At 47.5% G+C, this 20,837-nt stretch overlaps 1 long non-coding RNA gene across 1 annotated transcript in view; it reads right to left on the reverse strand.

The window, feature by feature from the left end:
* LOC308079852 overlaps positions 1 to 20,837 on the reverse strand; it is a 247,187-nt gene that overhangs the window by 88,009 nt on the left and 138,341 nt on the right. The window lies entirely within an intron of this gene.

Below are 20,837 nucleotides of genomic sequence, written 5' to 3' on the forward strand. Positions count from 1 at the left end.
CGGCCGCTGGTTTGCTGGAGCGATCAAGTGGGCCAACCCCGTGTAGCGGTTGAGTGCTTGTATCGCCGGCAACGCCGCCACGGCGCGGTACCGGACCGTAGAACCCGAGCGAGGCTGACCTAGTCGGCGGACCTCCGGGCCATCTACTACCGGTGGTCATCACCGCCGCGGTCCGAAAAGCCCTCGGCGTAGCCAAGTGGGAAAAAAAAAAAAAAACAACAAACAAACAGTGGCAGCGTGACTCTGTTACTTCCGCGTTGACGCAGCACGCTGTGCAAGGCGTCAGCGTAGGGGGAGGGGCCTAGGTGCGTCCTAGAAGAGGGCTGCACTGTGCCCCACAGGTCACAAGAGGGCAGCGTGGCGCTAGGTCAGGAGTTCTACTGGCCGTCACTCCTCTCGTTGCAATGCACTGACTTGTTTGAGTATATGAATATACAAATAAATACTTTCACGGTATATAAGTGAAAAAAAATAAAGAGACACTTGGCTCTGCTCATTAGAGTAAGTGTATTAATATACGAATATATAAATGGGCGAATATTAGGTATATGAGTATACAAATATTCGAGTATTGTTATATGAGTATATAGATATACAAATAAATACGTTCACGAATACATACCGATATATATTATATAGTTTGAGAAACCAACTAGCCTCCCGCGTTGGTCGGGTCTGGCTAGACGGCTGGCGTGCGTGGAGGGTCGGGAGAGGATGGGCTGTGGCCCGCCTCCTCCCATGGATCAGGCCTTGGGGGCATTGGTCACCCCCTCCACTTCGGTTCTGGGGAGGCCCAGCTGCCCAAGCAGAAACACAATGGCTATGGATTCCATGCTTACCAGGATACACGGTGTTTTGGCAGTCCAGGGCCAGCTGGTTAACACAGGGGCTATCCTGGCCCTGTACCAGCGCCATCTGGTCGGCCAGCTGGACAGTGGAACCCCCGGCCTGGCCACCGAGTTAAAGCAGGTGGCTTCACTTTTGGCAAAGCTGGCTAGGGAGCAGGCAGTGGCGTCGGGCAAGGCCCTGGCCTCGCTTTGGGCGGCGAGGCGCCACCTCTGGCTGTCCCAGTCGCAGCTACAGTCAGAGGATCGGAACTGTCTGCTTAAGTTACCAGTGGTGCCATCGGCCATGTTCGGGCCAACGGCGACTACAATGCTCCAGCAGGCCCAGGAGGCCCGCCGGTGTGCCCAGGAGATGTCAAAGGTCCTCCGCCACGGGCACCGTGGCTCCGCGGCTCCTCGGTCTACACCAACCCGGCCGACTTATGCGGCTCCAGACGACCTAAGGGTCCAGCTGGACGCCTCTCGGCGGGGCAAGGCTGGGCGCGGCCAGCGCTCGGGACGGGGCCGGGGCCGTAAGCCCCGCAAGCCCCCGTCGCGGTCCTGACAGTGGGGGGGGCTTAGCCCCCTCTTGCCGTTCCCTGGAACAGAGGTTGTTCTGGGGGACGATTGGGGCGGACCCCTGGGTGGTCTCCACCATGACCCAGGGGTATCGGCTGCAGTTCCTGCGTCCGCCCCCACGGACACGGTCGGTCACCGTCACAGCGGTGCCAGTTGCGCAGCACAGAGAGCTTCTGGCTGCGGAGATCAACACTCTCCTGGTGAAGAGGGCCATCAGAGAAGTGCCGCGAGCCACTCAGCAGGCTGGGTTCTCTTCCCACTACTTCCTCATCCCCAAGAAGGATGGGAGGTTGAGACCAGTGTTGGACCTGCGGAGACTCAACAAATTCTTGAGACCCCTGCGCTGCAGGATGCTGACGGTGCCGAGGGTCCGACAGGCCATCCTCCCAGGCGATTGGTTCGCCACAATCGACCTGAAGGATGCTTACTTCCAAATCCCATTATGGGAGGGGCACAGACGATACCTCAGGTTCGCCTTCAATGGCAGAACCTTCGAGTTCTGTGTCCTCCCATTTGGCTTATCGCTGGCCCCTCGCACGTTTACGAGGTGCATGGACGCAGTCCTGGGACCTCTGCGGGGAGAGGGTCTTCGCATCCTGAATTATCTGGACGACTGGCTGGTGTGTGCCAGCTCGGAGGTGCAGTGCCGCAGCGACATGGCTCGGCTCCTGCAACATCTAGGGCACCTGGGCCTGCGCCTCAACAGGGAGAAGAGCAGGCTCCAGCCGTCTCAATCCACGGAGTTCCTGGGCATGTGCTTGGATGCCAGGGCAGGAACCTTGTCCCTTACGCCGGTGAGACAGGCCGCCCTCAGGGCTTGCTTGTCTCAGTTTCGGCTGGGGGTCAGGGTGACCTGGAGGCTGTGCCTCCGCCTTATGGGGCTGATGGCAGCCACAGTGCACGTCGTGCCCCTGGCTCTCCTGAATATGCGGCCAGTGCAGCGTTGCCTCCTGGGCCTGGGCCTTTGCCCGCAGAGGGACCGGCGGGTCATGGTGTTGGTGACACGCAGGCTGCGATCGGCCCTCCTTTGGTGGGAGCAGCCGACCACTCTGGCAAGGGGCAACACGCTGGGGCCGGTACTGCGCCGCCAGGTGGTGTCCTCCGACGCCTCCCTGGTAGGCTGGGGAGCCGTCCACGAGGGCGAAGGTGTGAGCGGCCTTTGGCAGGCACCGTGGTTGACGCAGCACATCAACCTCCTGGAACTGCGGGCGATATATCTGGCGCTTCTACGCTTCCAGCGGGTACTGAGAGACCGCCATGTCCTGGTGAGGACAGACAGCACGGTAGCAGCGGCATATGTCAACAGGCAGGGAGGCCTGGGCTCCCCTCGCCTTTGCAGACTGGCACGGGCAATATGGGAGTGGGCGCACCCCCGGTTCAAGTCCCTGAGGGCGATGTACGTGCCGGGTGTGGAAAACGTCGCCGCGGATCGTCTCTCCCGAGGGGGACCCCTCACCTCGGAGTGGAGGCTGCACCCGCAGGTGGTGCACGAGATCTGGAGCCGGTACGGCACCGCCGTGGCCGATCTCTTCGCCTCCAGGGAGACGACGCATTGCCCGCGCTTCTTTTCTATGGAGAGGGACGATCCTCCCCTGGGCACAGATGCGATGGCACACCAGTGGCCGCAGGGTCTCCTTTACGCCTTCCCTCCCTTTGTCCTCCTACACCCACTCCTTCAGAGGATTCAGGCCGAGGAGGTGAGCCTCATCCTGGTGGCCCCCAATTGGCCCCAGATGTTCTGGTTCTCGGCGATTGCACCCCTTCTCCGAGGTCAGCCCTGGGAGCTCCCGGTGCGCAGGGACCTCCTGTCTCAAGCCCACGAGACTCTCTTTCATCCCTTTCCCCAGGGACTCAGGCTCTGGGCTTGGCCCCTGAGAGGGCCGAGTTTCTAGCCATGGGGTTGCCCCTGTCAGTAGTTGCTACCTTGCTGGCAGCCCGGGCTCCATCGACGAGGGCAGCGTATGCCTATCGATGGGGAGCGTTCCGCTCATGGTGCGATGCGAGGGGATTGGATCCCCTCGCTTGTGTGGCCCAGGACATCCTCCCGTTTTTCCAGGGAATGTTGGAGGCAGGCAGGTCTCCTACGACTGTGAGGGGAATGGTGGCAGCCATAAAGGCAAGCCGTGTCGGACCACGGAAACTGACAGTGGATTGTTGCAACCTTATTGATCAGTTTCTTAGGGGGGCTCGTAGGGACCATCCCTTGCGGGGTAGGCCGGCAGCCCCCCCTTGGGATCTGGAAGTGGTACTGGCGGCCTTGCGGCACGGGCCATTCGAGCCACTGGAAACAGTAGGGCTGCAGTGGCTCTCCCTCAAGACGGCATTCTTGCTGGCGATGGTGTCCGCAAGAAGAATAGGGGAGCTGCATGCCCTGTCGGTGCATGAGGAGTGCTGCCGCTTCTTGCCGGACGACGCGGGGGTGGTACTGCGGACCAACCCTGCATTCCACCCTAAGGTCTGGTCAAAGTCCCGAGCCGGTCAGTCCTTTGAGCTGCACCCCTTCAACCCTCCGCAGGGAAGCGGTGAAGCGGGGTCGGGCGGGCGGTCCTTATTGTGCCCTGTCAGGGCCCTGAGGACTTACTGTCGGCGGACACAGGCCCACAGGACAACAGACCAGCTTTTTGTCTGTTATAGGCATAGCAGCCTTGGGGAACCACTCTCTAAGGCTAGGCTCTCGCATTGGGTGGTGGAAACAATCCAAGAGGCGTACAGACAGGCAGGCAAGCCAGTCCCGACGGGAGTTCGGGCACACTCGACACGGGGCCTCGCTACCTCATGGGCTCTATGGCGAGGTGCCTCTTTGTCCGAAATTTGTACGGCGGCCTCTTGGTCGGCGCCCTCCACATTCCCCAGGTTCTACTGCATGAACGTGGCAGCCAGCACCCCCTTCACGGAGCGAGTGCTGGGCTCCAGGCGGTAGAACAGTTCTTACTCACCGTGCCTCCGAGACCCTGGCTCCCGTAGGACGGACCGGGCTCGGAGTGATGTCGTGCATAGTAAGCTAGCCCTGCGTCTTGCGGGCTAGGTGGCTAATCAGTTGACTGGCCTGTCGCCAGCTGGGCCTAGGTAGCGTCTTGCGCCTAGGCCACGAGCCTTCTTTTTTGACTGGCCTTAGCGTCTGGCGGGGCCAGCTGGGCCTACAGTCATTGCCTATTGACTTTGTCGTTTTTTTTCTGGCATCTCATGCGTGTCACGCAGGACATGTGTTATTTCCACTTATTTCCACTCTGTGCCACTAGGGGCAGCAGCGGTCTACTGCCTGTCTGTCCGTCCACACTGCCTAGAGCATAGGCCTACTTTACTTTACACTTTTGTATTATGTTTTGACACTTGCTTTGGAAAATGTAAACGTATTTTTTCTCATGCCATAGCTCATTTGAATTGACAAATTGTTTGTTTGTTTATTTCTGTGGTGGTGTTTCAGTGGCACTGATGAATAAAATAATTAAGCATTTTGAAATAGCCTAATGTTGCTATATTAAATAATTAAAATATATATTTAACTCTTAACTTCCTAGAAAGACAGAGAGATATCATGTCTGTTGCATACAGTACACATGTGACATTTATTACCTCGCGCTCCTGCATTAATAAATAAATAAAATAAAGTAACGTCAACGCTCCTATCTGCCCCTTTTAACCGTTATTTCGTTATTTCTATTAACCGGTTATTCTATGAAATATATTTATAAGATTTTCCATATTGCTGTCAAGTTTAGTTTAGTTTTATGATCACATTGTTATAATATAGAAACAATACATGACGAGGCACAAAGCTCTGTGCGGCTTTCATCATAAAGTTTAAAAATAAAAACTACGACATTAAACAAATATATTTAGCTCATCATCAGCTATATATTCTCAGTTATCTTGGCATATGCTTAAATTTTTTATAAGATGATTGGATCATCTGTGACAGCACGTTTAATAAACGTCGCATTTTCATTTTGCGCTGATGTCTCGTTAAACCCATGGTGCTGTATTATCCAACTCTCTCTCTCTCTCTCTCTCTCTCTCTCTCTCTCTCTCTCTCTCTCTCTCTCTCTCTCTCTCTCTCTCTCTCTACGGTTAGTGACGGTTTAAAATGCTCATGTTTATTGCATGGTCTTCTTTCTGTATCATCTCTTTGACTTGCTTATTCACCACTTCAGATCTATCGGTCCAATAGCTTCTCGCTTAAACGTGTGCCTCGCAACCTGAAGGTTGCCAGCTCAAGGCTCACTTCAGGCAGACTTCATTTGAAGCGCAATGCAAACAACATGACTATCAATGAATTCATTTGCAAATGATAACATGAAATGCTTAATTGAGAGTATGTTTTTTCAATGTATGATATACTTCATTCTGAAAATAGCCGATCTACAATCTCAAAACATTTCAGATAGCAACGTGTTTCTGAGCTTGTAGATCGGCTCCTTTCACTGGTTTCGGTTCCGAGGAGACATACAATTTCTCTATTGGTAAATCTCTCTAAATACGAAATACCCAGCCATGTAGCAGGGATTGTTGAAGCTGAACATGGTCCATTTTTTTTTACATTAATAATTTGCGTCCTTTGAGTCATTATGTCAACTCCAATGCATACTGAACGGGGATAAATTAAACACTGCCTTAATATATTGGCAGTGTTTTGTATTTTCTTTATAATTAAGTTAAAATTCAAGTACAACTAATTAAGTCAAAATTAAAACATATTGAAGTTGGGACAACTGAACCTTTTTTCAAAATTCAAATAAATCAAACTTTGATGTTTTATTTGTATATTCGTTTCGAACACCATTAGTAAAAAGTCCCTATAAAAATAATGTTTAAGTTTTCCCAACGTAAATGTGTGTCAGTTTGACTCTTGACCCTTCAGTTCTCACACTACAGACAGACAGACAGCCAGACAGACAGAGTAAAATACAATGGCCTGCCCGACTGCATGTGAGTGGGGGGTTGGGAATGTCCATGAACTCTTCCAGTCATGAACTTCCAAATAAGCCAAGTCCCTACCCACACACACACACACACACACACACACACACACACACACACACACACACATCTCTTCGCCTCTTCCTCAGCTTTTTGGCGGAATATATATAGTATATAGTATATTATAATTATAATGATTCTTATATATATATATATATCTCTCTCTCTCTCTCGTTCTCTCTCTCTCGTTCTTCGACAACTGTTAATAAAGTATTCAATCAATACTCCGTGCGTGCGTGTGTGTGTGTGTGTGTCAGGACCAGTGGCGTTTGGTGGAGTCTAACGTTGACCGGGCCAGAACCGGATTGACGGCTAAACTGGTTTTTAATGCACTCATTAACAATTCGGCCGAATGCAAATGAGCCCCACTTGAAAACAAAGGCAACATGAGAGGCTGCTAATGTTGCACAGGGACAAGCTGGGTTTACAGACCAATATAAACCAAACACATTGCAATGCATTGTAGGGTACTTTAGAATGGAATGCAAACTATGCAATGTACATTGACTCATATTTAAGTATGAAAGGACTACATTTGCATGGCAAATTCATTAATCAAGTGTCTGTACGCTACTCTTTTGTTAATGTCTTATAATAATGGACGCTCATTAGTGGCCTACACGTATTTTACATATAAGGGCAAAACAACACCTTACCGTGCTGAGTGCACATATAATATAATTGAAAACGAGATATATTCAAAGATATTGATATCGTAGGCCTAGTAATTATTATACTGACTGAACACTGGTTTAATAATGAACTAAATATAATGAATAATTATAAACCAAACACATTGGGCAATTGAAACTTTTATTTTTGAAACACAATGGAAACAATGGAAAGTCAAAGTACAGTATTATAAATGTAATTGTGCTGTTTACATTTCTTTGTCGAATAAAATCCTCCCACACAAGCATCTACATTGAAAAAGTATGCATTTAATTTGCCTGTTCAAGCCGCACAATAAAAAATAAAAAATCTTCAGCATCAAATGTACATAAAAAATGGGTCATGATGGACCCCTAGTAAAAAACAGTATCAGTTCATTTAGGTTTCTTTGTCGAATAAAATCCTCCCACAAATTACAGCATACAGTATTAGAATATAAAACACACTGTTCTACTACTACTGGATTTATTTCCCAGTAGGCCGTCCACCTTTTGCGATTACGTCACGGCAAACAGTATGCAAGTGACTAATGTACTTGTTGCAGCGTTCCACAGACAGTTTTGTTTCCCAAAATGTCAGAATTGCAGCTCTAAGTTCTTCTTTATTTCTTGGTTTTGCTTCGCCTTTGACAAACGCCTTCAGATCCTTCCAGACCAGCTCAATTGGATTCATATCCGGAGACCTAATGAGAGAAAAAGACAGTTGATTCGTTAGTGAATACGTTAGGCTACAGTATGTGTCACAAGCGATAACAAATAAAATAACAAATACAGTGTGAGTCAATCATTTAACAAAGTCAATGTAATGTGTACTTACTCTGCTGGGGTACGAATCCAATTTATGCCCTCCTGTTCAATGCATTGTCTTGCACTTGAGTGTTTTGGATCATTGTCTATAAAATAAAAATAAATAAACAAACAATTAAATAAACAGAAAACACCCGTGTCTCAGTCAGACACACACACACACACACACACACACACACACACACACACACACACACACACACACACACACACACACACACACACACACACACAAACACACACACAATCCAAATTACCTTGAAAAAAACGGTGAGTTGGCCAGATCCACCTTTCTCTGAGAAACGGGCCAGCAGTCTGCTTCACAATCTGCTCCTCGAAAAAAAACCTATCCATAATGCCTGCAAGCAAAAATGACGGAATTAATATACAATTAATTACAATATAATTATACACACACATACAGTATTACACAACAGTAGGCCTATACTGTACCTCACCTTCAAAGATAAAAATAGGCCCTGGTCCGAAACGTGAGATTCCACCCCAGACGTGGAGTTTTAAGCGGTGAGTTGAATGATAATATAATGATAACAATGATAACATAATATGTATGATATATAATATTTATGTAATATTGCATATCATAGGCTACAGTTGGCTACAGCATGTTTCTGACCATTTTCTGTTCTGTATTTCAGGGTGCACATCTCGATCGAATGCTCGAGCATCGTCAACTCAACGTTTTCATTGCAGTAAAAGATAAGGCGATAGCTCTAATGAACTCAAAACGCGCTGTGGACCAGGAGCTCATTCAGACGATTAAGAGCGCTGCTGAGAAGGACAGAGAGACCGTCGCAGAACTCACACTGAAGAATAGTGACCTGAGAGCCCTGCAGAGCGGTCACGATGCAGAAATCAACGCCATGAAGGAGGCCTGCGCTGCAAAAGACAACCAGAGAGGGAGAGATGCCGTCAAGTGTGCCGTAGATCGAACCAAGAACACTAAAGCATCTGAAAAGCTTCACCTAGAAGCAGTGGAAAGCCTGACAACGGAGCTCAACAGAAAGACCAGGACCATAGCCTTGATGGAGGAGGAAAAAGAGAAGCTGAGGTCAGATTTGGTTGAACTACAAGACGAAAACGACCGACTTCTCCAAATTATCATCGCGCTGCCCAACGGCACAGCTGATGAACAGCTCAGCGAAGCAGACGAGCCCAGCCAGCCTGAACATTTCCTTCGGCTGGACAATCAGTGTCCAGACATGGAGATTAGAGAATTTACAGACAGTGATTTTGCATGCGTTGCTAGAAGGGCCCATCAACGTGCTGGCCTCTATGGCAAATATATATTTAAGTATGCCGTGTCTGCAGAGACATATAGGAGATGGACCTCGACTGTAAACTGGGATGGTTCCAGAGAGAAAATGGAACTTCCACAGAACTTGAAGAAGTTCATTCTTAGGCAGGTTGAGAGGGAATTTCCCGGCGTCCAGAAAGCAAATATAAAGGCAGTTATTGATAAGGTTAATGAGTACCTCCGTACAGAGAGAACAAAACACAGCAGGAGAACCTAAATGAACTGATACTGTTTTTTACTAGGGGTCCATCATGACCCATTTTTTATGTACATTTGATGCTGAAGATTTTTTATTTTTTATTGTGCGGCTTGAACAGGCAAATTAAATGCATACTTTTTCAATGTAGATGCTTGTGTGGGAGGATTTTATTCGACAAAGAAATGTAAACAGCACAATTACATTTATAATACTGTACTTTGACTTTCCATTGTTTCCATTGTGTGTTTCAAAAATAAAAGTTTCAATTGCCCAATGTGTTTGGTTTATAATTATTCATTATATTTAGTTCATTATTAAACCAGTGTTCAGTCAGTATAATAATTACTAGGCCTACGATATCAATATCTTTGAATATATCTCGTTTTCAATTATATTATATGTGCACTCAGCACAGTAAGGTGTTGTTTTGCCCTTATATGTAAAATACGTGTAGGCCACTAATGAGCGTCCATTATTATAAGACATTAACAAAAGAGTAGCGTACAGACACTTGATTAATGAATTTGCCATGCAAATGTAGTCCTTTCATACTTAAATATGAGTCAATGTACCCTGGTGTTGTACATCTACATAAATGTTCCTATTTCTAATATAAAGTGCTGACCCCATGGGCACGGATGTTACAATTCTATTCGGGTAACCCATAAGTACCCATATTTTCCGTATTGTCCAATAAAAAAAATTTCTCCGTATTTTCTCCATGCTTTCAACTACGCGACCCTATCGGTTGGGAGGAGTATTGCACTCTGATACATTATAACTCTATGAGAAAATGGCCACCGATCGGATTAAAATGCTTTTTATTGAACAATACGGAAGATACAGGTACTTATACCCACTCGAAGTGAATTGTAACATCCATGGCCATGAGTTAAGCACTTTATATTTGAAATCTGAACGTTTATGTAGATGTACGGGTTGTAAATAGGCCAACCTAGGCCAGAGTAGCCAAAGTAGTGAAAATAGCCTTTCTTTGAGCGCACTGCTTTTGTGATCGCATCGCACAGAGGCTGCTGTACACACTCTACAGACACAAGCACGCAGATATTTAGCTATTTTATGGATAGATATATTAGATGTCATTAAATTATTTACTGCAATATTTCACCCGCGGTTTATCCGATATTAATTAATAATTATATTTGATTGACCCAAATCCAACCTAAACTGCGGTTAACACTGCGGTTAACACACACACACACACACACACACACACACACACACACACACACACACACAGTGTATTTGATTGCATACTTTATTAACAGTTGTCGAAGAGAGAGAGAGAGAGAGAGAGAGAGAGAGAGAGAGAGAGAGAGAGAGAGAGAGAGAGAGAGAGAGAGAGAGAGAGAGAGAGAGAGACCATTGGTTCTCAAAGTGGGGTCCGGGGACCCCCAGGGGTGTAACTCTGAGAGTGTACAACATTTGTACACTCTCAGAGTTACATTAACATTGATTTAACGATATAAATTCAAAAATAGCAATTACACTTCTTCACAGCATGGGATTCGAACGCGGGCCCTAAAATCAGTAATCGTCAGCTTCCACCACTACACTGTCTGCGCAATTTCAAAAAAGTAGAAACAAGTAAGATAAATACTACACAGCAAATGATGCAAGAAAAAAAAAAAAAAAGCCAATCTACAAGTAGGTCTACACGACGTGTATAGTAGTATATAATAGTATATTATATTAATTATAATTATAATTATAATCACACACACACGCCAGGCAATGTGAGCTTGTAGATCTGCTATTTTTTTATGACTCCCAGGTCAGGACTCAGATCTCGTCTGTCTGTCTGTCTGTCTGTCTGTCTGTCTGTCTGTCTGTCTGTCTGTCTGTCTGTCTGTCTGAAACAAAAAAAAAGTGACTCCAAAGCGCCACCTCGTGGTAGTATTTGGAACTACATTTACTGCACGAGTGAGTGAGGCAAATGAGGAGTGTGATGTCAACATGACAAACGACAAAGTCAATAGGCACCGACTGTAGGTAGCGTCTTGCGCCTAGGCCACGAGCATTACATACTTTTGGATGATAGGATTTTGGAGCACGCCTTGGGCTGATACTGCAGGCTTAAACTGCTTCTGGCTGCCGCGGGGCGGCTGGGTCTGCTTATTTCCTCGCGGTGTGTCTTAGAGAGTTCCCGTAAATATTGAATAATATTTAGTGGAGAGCCAGTCTCGACCACGAAAGAGAACGGCGGGTTACATCCTATGTAACCCTGGTTCTCTGAGTGGAGAGACTGGCTCTCCACGAATCAGCCGCTCCGAAATTCGTGTCAATCAAAGTTAATCAAAGTGGCTCTGCCTGGGTGGGGCTTAAATACCCCACTGATTGCAAATCAGGGCAGGGCCACCATATGTGGTGTGTCTTAAAGAGTATCCACGAGCACTGCCCCCGGGGGGACAGTTCCCGTAAATATTGAATAATATTTAGTGGAGAGCCAGTCTCTCCACTCAGAGAACCAGGGTTACATAGGATGTAACCCGCCGTTCTTTTGTACTTTTACTCAAGTAAAACAAGGACGAGTTCTGACGCTGATGAGCAAACACAACAAAATATGTGTACCTTTAGAAGTAGTTGACAAAATACTCCTCTATATTTCCTTTTCCATATCAAGCATTATGGATCAAATAGCGGTTCATGATATATTGCCCAGCACCGCTTACTAGGCCCGCTGGCAGGGTGCACAAAAGGTTTGGCACTGTGCGGTCCAGTAGTTTGCAAGATTAGCCTAGAAAACATAATCTGTCCCTGGCCTTAGGCCTGGCAGAGATAGAGAGAGAGAGAGAGAGAGAGAGAGAGAGAGAGAGAGAGAGAGAGAGAGAGAGAGAGAAGAGAGAGAGAGAGAGAGAGAGAGAGAGAGAGAGAGAGAAGAGAAAGTGCAATCAAAAGTACAGACAACACTCACTCAAGCAGAGGTGGGCAAGGTTTCAATTCAAATGTTGCAAGTTTTCTTTCAAATGTCATGTTTAATGGCTGCTATTTGCGAGAGAAACTTGTCCTTTTCTTTATGTGAGCGTGTGGCAGACTCTGCAGGTCACGCTGTTAAAGTTGTCTGAATGCTAATGAAAAATTATGTTAAAAAGGATTACTCATTAAAGAATAGCTTTAAAAGGGCATGGCAACGTGGGGCTTTCATCACTCGCTGTGGGTTTAGAATGGGCTTGAAGATACACTCAGGCAATGCCGTTTGATTTCTTTATCAGCGGCCTCCTCTTCTCCTAAATCAGTGGTTCTCAAACGTTTTCACGTCAAGGACGTGTTTGGCCGCGGACCCCCGTCTGAAAATATTTTGTGCCAGGTACCCCCCCATACAACATTTGTGTCAAAATGTTTCAAAATTATTCCAAATGTTAAAGAAAATTGCACGATTACATTTTCTTTTGTTGCAGATCTACAAGCTTACAACGTTGTGAACTTGTGTAACCCCTGGGTAATTTCCCCAGCGTTAATATGTGCCTACTTCAAACCTTAGGTCTACAGTCAATGTACTAAGTCACCAGGTCTGTAAAAGTTAGTACCTCTTTAAGAGATCAGTCTAACTTGTGTGTTCCTGTTAACTACCTCTGATTGGTCCTTATGATGGTCCATGACTTTCAAAGGATATGATTGGTTGGGGGGCGGGACGAGCTGGGAGGTGTGTGTGCTTAACCAGAGTTTGGAGAGAAAAGTTTGGTGTGTGTCTGAGGAACGCACATTTTGTGTATAGAAAACGGGTGAATTACGTGCGAACAGTAACACATAGTGTTTAAGTTTGAATGAGAAGTTTCAACTGTATTGACAGTGATTCATTTGTGTACTGTTTTGGAGTAAAGTAGAGTCCTGTTTTAACGTTACTGCAGTAAGCAGGCGTCTAGAGTTCGACTGTTTGTTAGCCTCATGCTAGCGGCGCTAACGTTGAGTGGAGCAGCAACAACGTGAACGTATTGGACTAACAAAAGACTTTCGGACACTGTGTTCGGTCGGGAGACATAGACTCGTCTTCTGAGAACCAGTTATAGCACCCTGCGACCAGGAAAGCTGGGTGCACCTCTGGCGTCGTGGGAAAGACCAGTCATCTTGTCAACTGAAACTTGCGGTGTATGGAACGGCCGTAATAGACACTGAACGTTTATCATATCGTGGGGTGAGTTAACCCATTGACTCTCGGCTCACGTGAGTGAAGAGGCTTCTCCACTCTGGTCGCAAACCAGCGTCAATCAGGCCTGCAACGGGGTTATTTTGTTAATGTTTATGCCGGCTTTTATTTTGTTTATTTCATAAGTGGGCCCACTACTGTACAAGGTATTTTGGTGTTTGTGTATAGTAAGTTCATTTGCATCCTTTCTAAGAATAGGAGGTATATTTCTAAAAAGGGTATTTTCATAATACTTTTAAAAGTGCATCTTTACATTTAAGTGCTCTAAGTTTACATGTTTTGACGGTTTATTGCCACAGCACAAGTTCATAGTTATTTCCTGCCTTTATTATGTTTGCACTATTTCCTGGAGGTAACAAACAGAGGTGTTACTTGGTTTATTCTGTTCATTGGGTTTCCTAATAGGGACAGTTAGGGACAGAGGTATCCACTTAAGTGGTCATTTAACTACAAGGGGCGGTTGTGTTGGAAGAGAACCATACAAGGGCTGTGTTAACCCTTGCATGGGACACATTTAAGGTGTACTGACCAGTATTAATTTTTATTATTGCTTAAGGTGAATAAATACACACTTATACAACCTACCTTGTGGTCCTTTAAAAGCAGAACTAAAGTGAGGGGTTTAATGTGTTATTCTCAAGGGTAAAATAATAGTCACATCCTATAATCAATACTATAAGTTTATAGTTGCATGTTTAAGAGTTACAATTCAGAACTCAGGCACTGTCTGTTAAGGTCATCAGCACCGAGGCAGCGTTACATAAATGGAGGCACTACTGAGATAATTGATTTATTCTGTGACTTGCATTTTAACAGTACCCCAGAAATAAGTTTAAAAGTAAACTGTCCCCATCTTTATTCAAAATGGCCCGCCCCGTAGACCCCCAGTTAATCACAGAATTAGTTGCTTGGTGCAACGAAGTTGGAATAAATCCAGCCTATTCCCTTGCTTTAAGTGGCATGCCAAAAGACACGGACATTGCCGATGTTGAGAGCACGGCTGAAACTGTCAAAGCTTTTGGAAGAGTACGAGTAAGAGCCAATAAGTTCATATCTCAGCTGGACAGTGAAGTGATGTTATGCGAATGTCGCTGCCTTGTTGACCCTGCAGTGGCTCCCCTTGAATTGACTCCCCTGGCTGGTGGAGCTGCCTGGAAGGTAACAATAGTACCAACTGGCCCAGCCCAAGAGGATGAGTTCACAAGCAAACTAAGAAAACTACTGGAAACCGAAGGCAAGACATTTGATGATGTTCAAGCTCTTCTCCCTCAGGGACCCCCACCCCAGCAAGAGGATTCACCAGCCTCTATTATTCGAGCTGTTGGAGACTTGCTGGCCAAAACTATGCGTCCTACACCAGATAACAATGCGTTCAGGCGCTTGCGGGTCTACTCGGGTGTAGTCCCCACACCAGCCGGCGAAGAGTCTCATGATAACTGGCTGGAGCAAGCCAAGCTGATGACAGAGGAATGTGACTGCTCTGATAAAGAAAAACGCAAACGAATAGTGGAGAGCTTGAAAGGCCCGGCCCTAGAGATTGTTCAAGCAGTAAGGTACAATGACCCTGGAGCTGGTGCTGAAGAGTATTTGGACGCGTTAGAGAACGCATTTGGGACCTCAGAAACAGGTGAAGACCTCTATTTCACCTTTAGGTCCTTGAGGCAAAGACCTGTAGAGAGACTTTCAGAATTCCTGAGAAGGTTGGAGAACCAGCTCACTAAAGTTGTACAGAAAGGTGGCCTAGCTCGCAGCCAGCGGGACCGTGCAAGGCTGGAGCAGCTCCTCCGAGGTGCTGTTGAATCAGACATCATGCTCCTCAAGTTGCGGCTTAGGGAACGGAAAGGCAACCCTCCCACATTCATGCAACTGTTGAACGAAATTCGTGGGGAGGAAGACCATGAGGCTGCTCGTCAAAGTTTGAACTCTACGGTACGCCAGGTTCGTGCATCTGATGGCGCTAAAGTTAAGCCATCTGAGATGGATGACATGAAAAGTCAAATAAAAGAACTTCAGTCCTTAGTTTTACAGCTGACAGTGGGAGGACAGGAGTCCCCCAATCTAAGCACGGAACCTACTACAACCAAGAGAAGCAGGGAGGCTGAGCATCAAGATGATTCTGAGGTTGAAGCATTGAGAAGGCAGGTAACAAGCCTGCAGAGCCAAATAAGTGTACTGACAGTAACCAACAGCACAATGGCTACACCTAATGAAGGAAGAACAAAGAGCTACCGGTTTGACAAAGCTGCACCTAAAGAAGGACCCAAATCGCCTAGGGGAGGAGAGGCGTTTTACTGCTACCGATGTGGAGAGGAGGGTCACATAGCCACAAACTGTGGCGCTCCAGAGAATCCCCAAAAGGTGATCAGGAAACTGCTACAATCAATGCAAAGGCTCAAACACAACCAAAAAGGATCTGCAACCGAAAAAGAGAGCAGTGGATCTGTCAAAAAGAGCAACCTTGAGGCCCCGGGAACAGCCAGTTTCCCCCCTGGTCTAGTAGGCGAGTCCTCACTTGGAACTGTGCAAATTGAGGGACATCAGTGCACTGCTCTGATGGACAGTGGCTCCACCGTCTCTATAATCTTTGAGGGTTGGCATGCACAACACCTGTCACACATTCCCATTCACCCTATTTCCAACTTGGGCCTGTGGGGCCTGAGCCAGTCAAGCTACCCATACAGAGGCTTTGTGGCAGTGGAGGTGGTTTTTCTCGATGATGATGTCCAGAGTGCCCCAAAACTAGTGTTGGCATTGGTGTGCCCTGAAGCCAATGGACCTGAACAGGTTCCTGTCATTATTGGAACCAATGCCAGGTCATACACACACGAGCCTAAAGTCATGCACGCTGCCGCCAGAGGAGAGACAGCACAGACATGGCGCGTGAGTGCACACGCACCTGACGACCCAGTGGCCGTAATAAAGTGGGCAGGCCCAGGTCCACTTACCATTTCCCCTGGAACTGAACGCCATGCTATGTGCAGAGTGACTACCAAAGTGTCACTTCGGGGCAATGTTCTCCTGATAGAGACCCCATTTAGCGGCGCACTCCCAGCTGGAGTGTTAATGCCCCCATGTGTCCTGCTACCCTGTGAGATGGATGTGAACCGTTTCTCAGTGGTCCTGAGGAATGAATCCTTGAAGTCAAAGTCCCTTCCAAAGGGAACAGTCATTGCCCATGTTCACAAAGCTGACATAGCCACAGAAGTCAAACTAGACAAAACCCCTCTGCCATTCATTGACCCCACACTCTTTAATTTTGGTAGCTCCCCTATTCCGGCAATGTGGAAAGAGAGGTTGGCAGACAAGCTGTCCGAAAGACCTGGAGTTTTCTCACTGGAGGAGTGGGATGTCGGGTTGGCCAAAGAGGTTGAGCATAATATTCGGCTTAGTGACTCTCGTCCGTTCCGAGAGCGTGTCCGCCGCCTGGCACCAGCCGAAATTGACGATGTCCGCCGACATCTGCAGGAGCTCCTCGCCACTGGCATCATCAAAGAGTCGCGCAGCCCCTATGCCTCCCCCATAGTAATAGCCCGAAAGAAAAATGGCAAGATCCGAATGTGCATTGATTATCGCACTCTCAATTCCCGTACCATACCTGACCAATACACTCTACCTCGAATTGATGACGCCTTAGCATGTCTCACAGGTTGCAAATGGTTCTCTGTGCTGGACCTCCGTAGTGGATACTATCAAATCGCCATGTCAGAAGAAGACAAAGAGAAAACGGCATTCATATGTCCACTCGGATTCTACCAGTTCGAGCGCATGCCTCAAGGCATAACCGGAGCCCCCGCCACTTTCCAGAGGCTCATGGAAAGGGCGGTGGGGGACATGAACCTTCTGCAGTGTCTCGTCTACCTCGATGACATAATCGTGTTTGGACGAACATTAGAGGAACACGAAGAGCGCCTGTTAAAGGTCCTTGACCGCTTGGAAGAGTATGGCCTCAAGCTTTCAATTGACAAATGTCAGTTTTGCCAACCCCAAGTAAAATATGTGGGACACATAGTGTCTGAAGCCGGAATAGCCACCGACCCAGATAAAGTAGCAGCGGTGGCGCAGTGGAAGCCGCCTACCAACCTTAAGAGTTTACAATCCTATCTGGGGTTCTGTGGCTACTACAGAAAGTTCATAGAGGGATACTCCTCTATAGTCCGCCCACTAACCGAATTGACTAAAGGCTATCCACCAGTGCAGCGGGGAAGGAAAGCATCTAAAGCCAAGTCTGAATACTTCCAGGTTTCTGAGCCGTTTGGAAAGCGCTGGACACCTGCCTGCACTGAAGCTTTCCAAAAGATAATGCATAGCCTTACTCATGCCCCAGTACTTGCCTTTGCAGACCCCTACAAACCCTACGTCCTCCACATCGATGCCAGCTTGGATGGTCTTGGGGCTGTTCTGAACCAAGAATACCCGGAGGGGTTACGACCCGTAGCTTTCGCCAGCCGGAAGCTAAGCCAAGCTGAACGCAACTACCCTATACACCAACTAGAGTTTCTCTCCTTAAAGTGGGCAGTTGTGGATAAATTTCACGACTACCTTTATGGGGCCAGATTCAGTGTGAGAACGGACAACAACCCGGTCACATATGTACTGTCTTCAGCAAAGTTAAATGCTGCTGGGCATCGGTGGTTGGCAGCTCTCACCACTTATGATTTCGACATTATCTACAAGCCTGGCCGAGACAACGTGGATGCTGATTGGCTGTCCAGAAATGCCATGGACACTGAAGAAGGCTGGAAGCACATACCATTGGCTGGTGTCAAAGCCATTTGTCGGCAGACACGCATCTCTCATTCTCCAAAGTATCCCAACCGGCTGATAGATCAGCTTGGAGCTCCGCCAGATGCTATTCCGGAGGCTTACGCCTTTCCCACCCAGTTGGTGCTAAGTCCTCTGGAGCTCCTGAGTCAGGACCAACTACGAAAAGCCCAGGATCTAGATCCTATCATTGGCGTGGCCAAACAGGGCTTAAAGAATGGAACATGGCCTCCAACCACAAGAAGTAAAGATCCAGATGCTTCGCTATTGGCCCGGGAAGCGCCCAAACTGGTAGTGAAAAGTGGACTGTTGTACAGAAGGATCATGAGACCATCTGGAATCGAAGCACTGCAGTTTGTCCTACCAAGTGACTACAGACTCACGGTTCTAAAGTCACTGCATGACGATGCAGGTCATCTTGGAGTGGAGAGGATCACTGCCCTTACAAAAGACAGATTCTATTGGCCCAGAATGGCTGCAGACATCGTGCAGTACATAAAGACTTGTGGCAGATGTGTGGCCCGTAAGACGCTGCCTCACAAGGCGGCAACCTTGCACCAGATTACCAGCAGTGGCCCTATGGACTTGGTTTGTATGGACTTCCTGTCCATTGAGCCAGATTCAAGAGGAACTGCGAATGTCTTAGTGGTTACCGACCACTTCACGCGATACGCTCAAGCCTTCACCACAAAGGATCAACGGGCCTCGACCGTAGCCAAGGTCTTGGTGGAGAAGTTCTTTGTACACTATGGCCTGCCTGCCCGCATTCACTCCGACCAGGGGCGCGACTTTGAGAGCCGCCTTATCAAGGAGCTCCTAGGAATGTTGGGCATAAAGAAGTCAAGAACATCCCCTTATCATCCACAAGGTGACCCGCAACCAGAGCGGTTTAACCGCACCCTTCTTTCTATGCTGGGAACCCTCAACCCTGCACAGAAACAGAAGTGGAGCCAGCACGTGAGCTTGCTTGTACATGCGTACAACTGCAGCCGTAATGACGCCACTGGTTACTCGCCCTACTACTTAATGTTTGGCCGAGAGGCAAGGCTTCCAGTTGACGTGTGTTTCGGGACGTCACCAGATGGCGAAGATGAAACCACCTACCTGCAGTATGTGGAGCAGATGAGAGCTGAATTGAAGCATGCTTATCAACTGGCAGTTGATGCCGCTAACCAATTACACAACCGGAATAAGAGACGTTATGATGCCAGTGTGAGAAACCAGGTTCTAGAGAAAGGAGACCGAGTTCTCACTCGGGCCCTAGGACTGACGGGGAAGCATAAACTGAGTGATCGATGGTTTTCAATCCCGTATGTCATCATTGAGAAGCTCCCTAACATACCAGTGTACCGGGTAAAACCTGAGAGCGGAAGATGCATTGTGAAAACCCTTCACCGTGACCATCTCCTCCCTATAGGATGTCTGGTCAGGCTCTCAAATGGTCCAGAAGAGACCAATGTACCTCGTCGACCAGCCACCCGAGCAGTCCCAGAAGTGGACACGCAAGAGGATGAAAAAGAAGAAGAGGAAGCAGAACAATCTGAAGGGTCAGATTCTGAAGATGAGCGTTCTATATACGTACCTAATTACACAAAAAGTGTCTCTGAGACACTAAAGCCCTTGGAGCAACGACTGAGTCGAGCCTTACATCAGAACAATGTTCCTCACGTTCCGGACGAAGTTCTAGATGCGTCAGACAGCGAGTCTGACCAACTTCATACAGCCGAAGAGGAGATCGCGAATGTGGCACAACTAGAGGACCCTGTACGGGTCGCAGGACTTGAAGGGGAAGACGTGACAGACGTCTGCACTGAAAGATTGGCCGATGGCGCTACAGAAGTCCTCTCTGCCCCACGTCCTAAGAGGGAGGTGAAGCCAGTCACTCGACTAACCTACGATGCCCCTGGCCATTCTGTCGACCAGCCAGTGGTCGTGGTACACCGGGGAATGAGGATATTCATCAGCAGAAACACAGACACTTCCCTTTTCATATGCCCTGCCCTTTTCCAAGCCCCAAGTCCATACTCCCCACCCATGGCCACCTATACCTGTCTGAAGTATTTGTTAAGTTAAAGTCTGATGGGGACATTCAGACGTTTAGAAGGGGGAGCCTGTAACCCCTGGGTAATTTCCCCAGCGTTAATATGTGCCTACTTCAAACCTTAGGATTAGACAGTCAATGTACTAAGTCACCAGGTCTGTAAAAGTTAGTACCTCTTTAAGAGATCAGTCTAACTTGTGTGTTCCTGTTAACTACCTCTGATTGGTCCTTATGATGGTCCATGACTTTCAAAGGATATGATTGGTTGGGGGGCGGGACGAGCTGGGAGGTGTGTGTGCTTAACCAGAGTTTGGAGAGAAAAGTTTGGTGTGTGTCTGAGGAACGCACATTTTGTGTATAGAAAACGGGTGAATTACGTGCGAACAGTAACACATAGTGTTTAAGTTTGAATGAGAAGTTTCAACTGTATTGACAGTGATTCATTTGTGTACTGTTTTGGAGTAAAGTAGAGTCCTGTTTTAACGTTACTGCAGT

The sequence above is a fragment of the Gymnoscopelus braueri genome, assembly GCF_963280865.1.
Source record: "Gymnoscopelus braueri genome assembly, chromosome: 23".
NCBI classification, from domain to species: Eukaryota; Metazoa; Chordata; class Actinopteri; order Myctophiformes; family Myctophidae; genus Gymnoscopelus; species Gymnoscopelus braueri.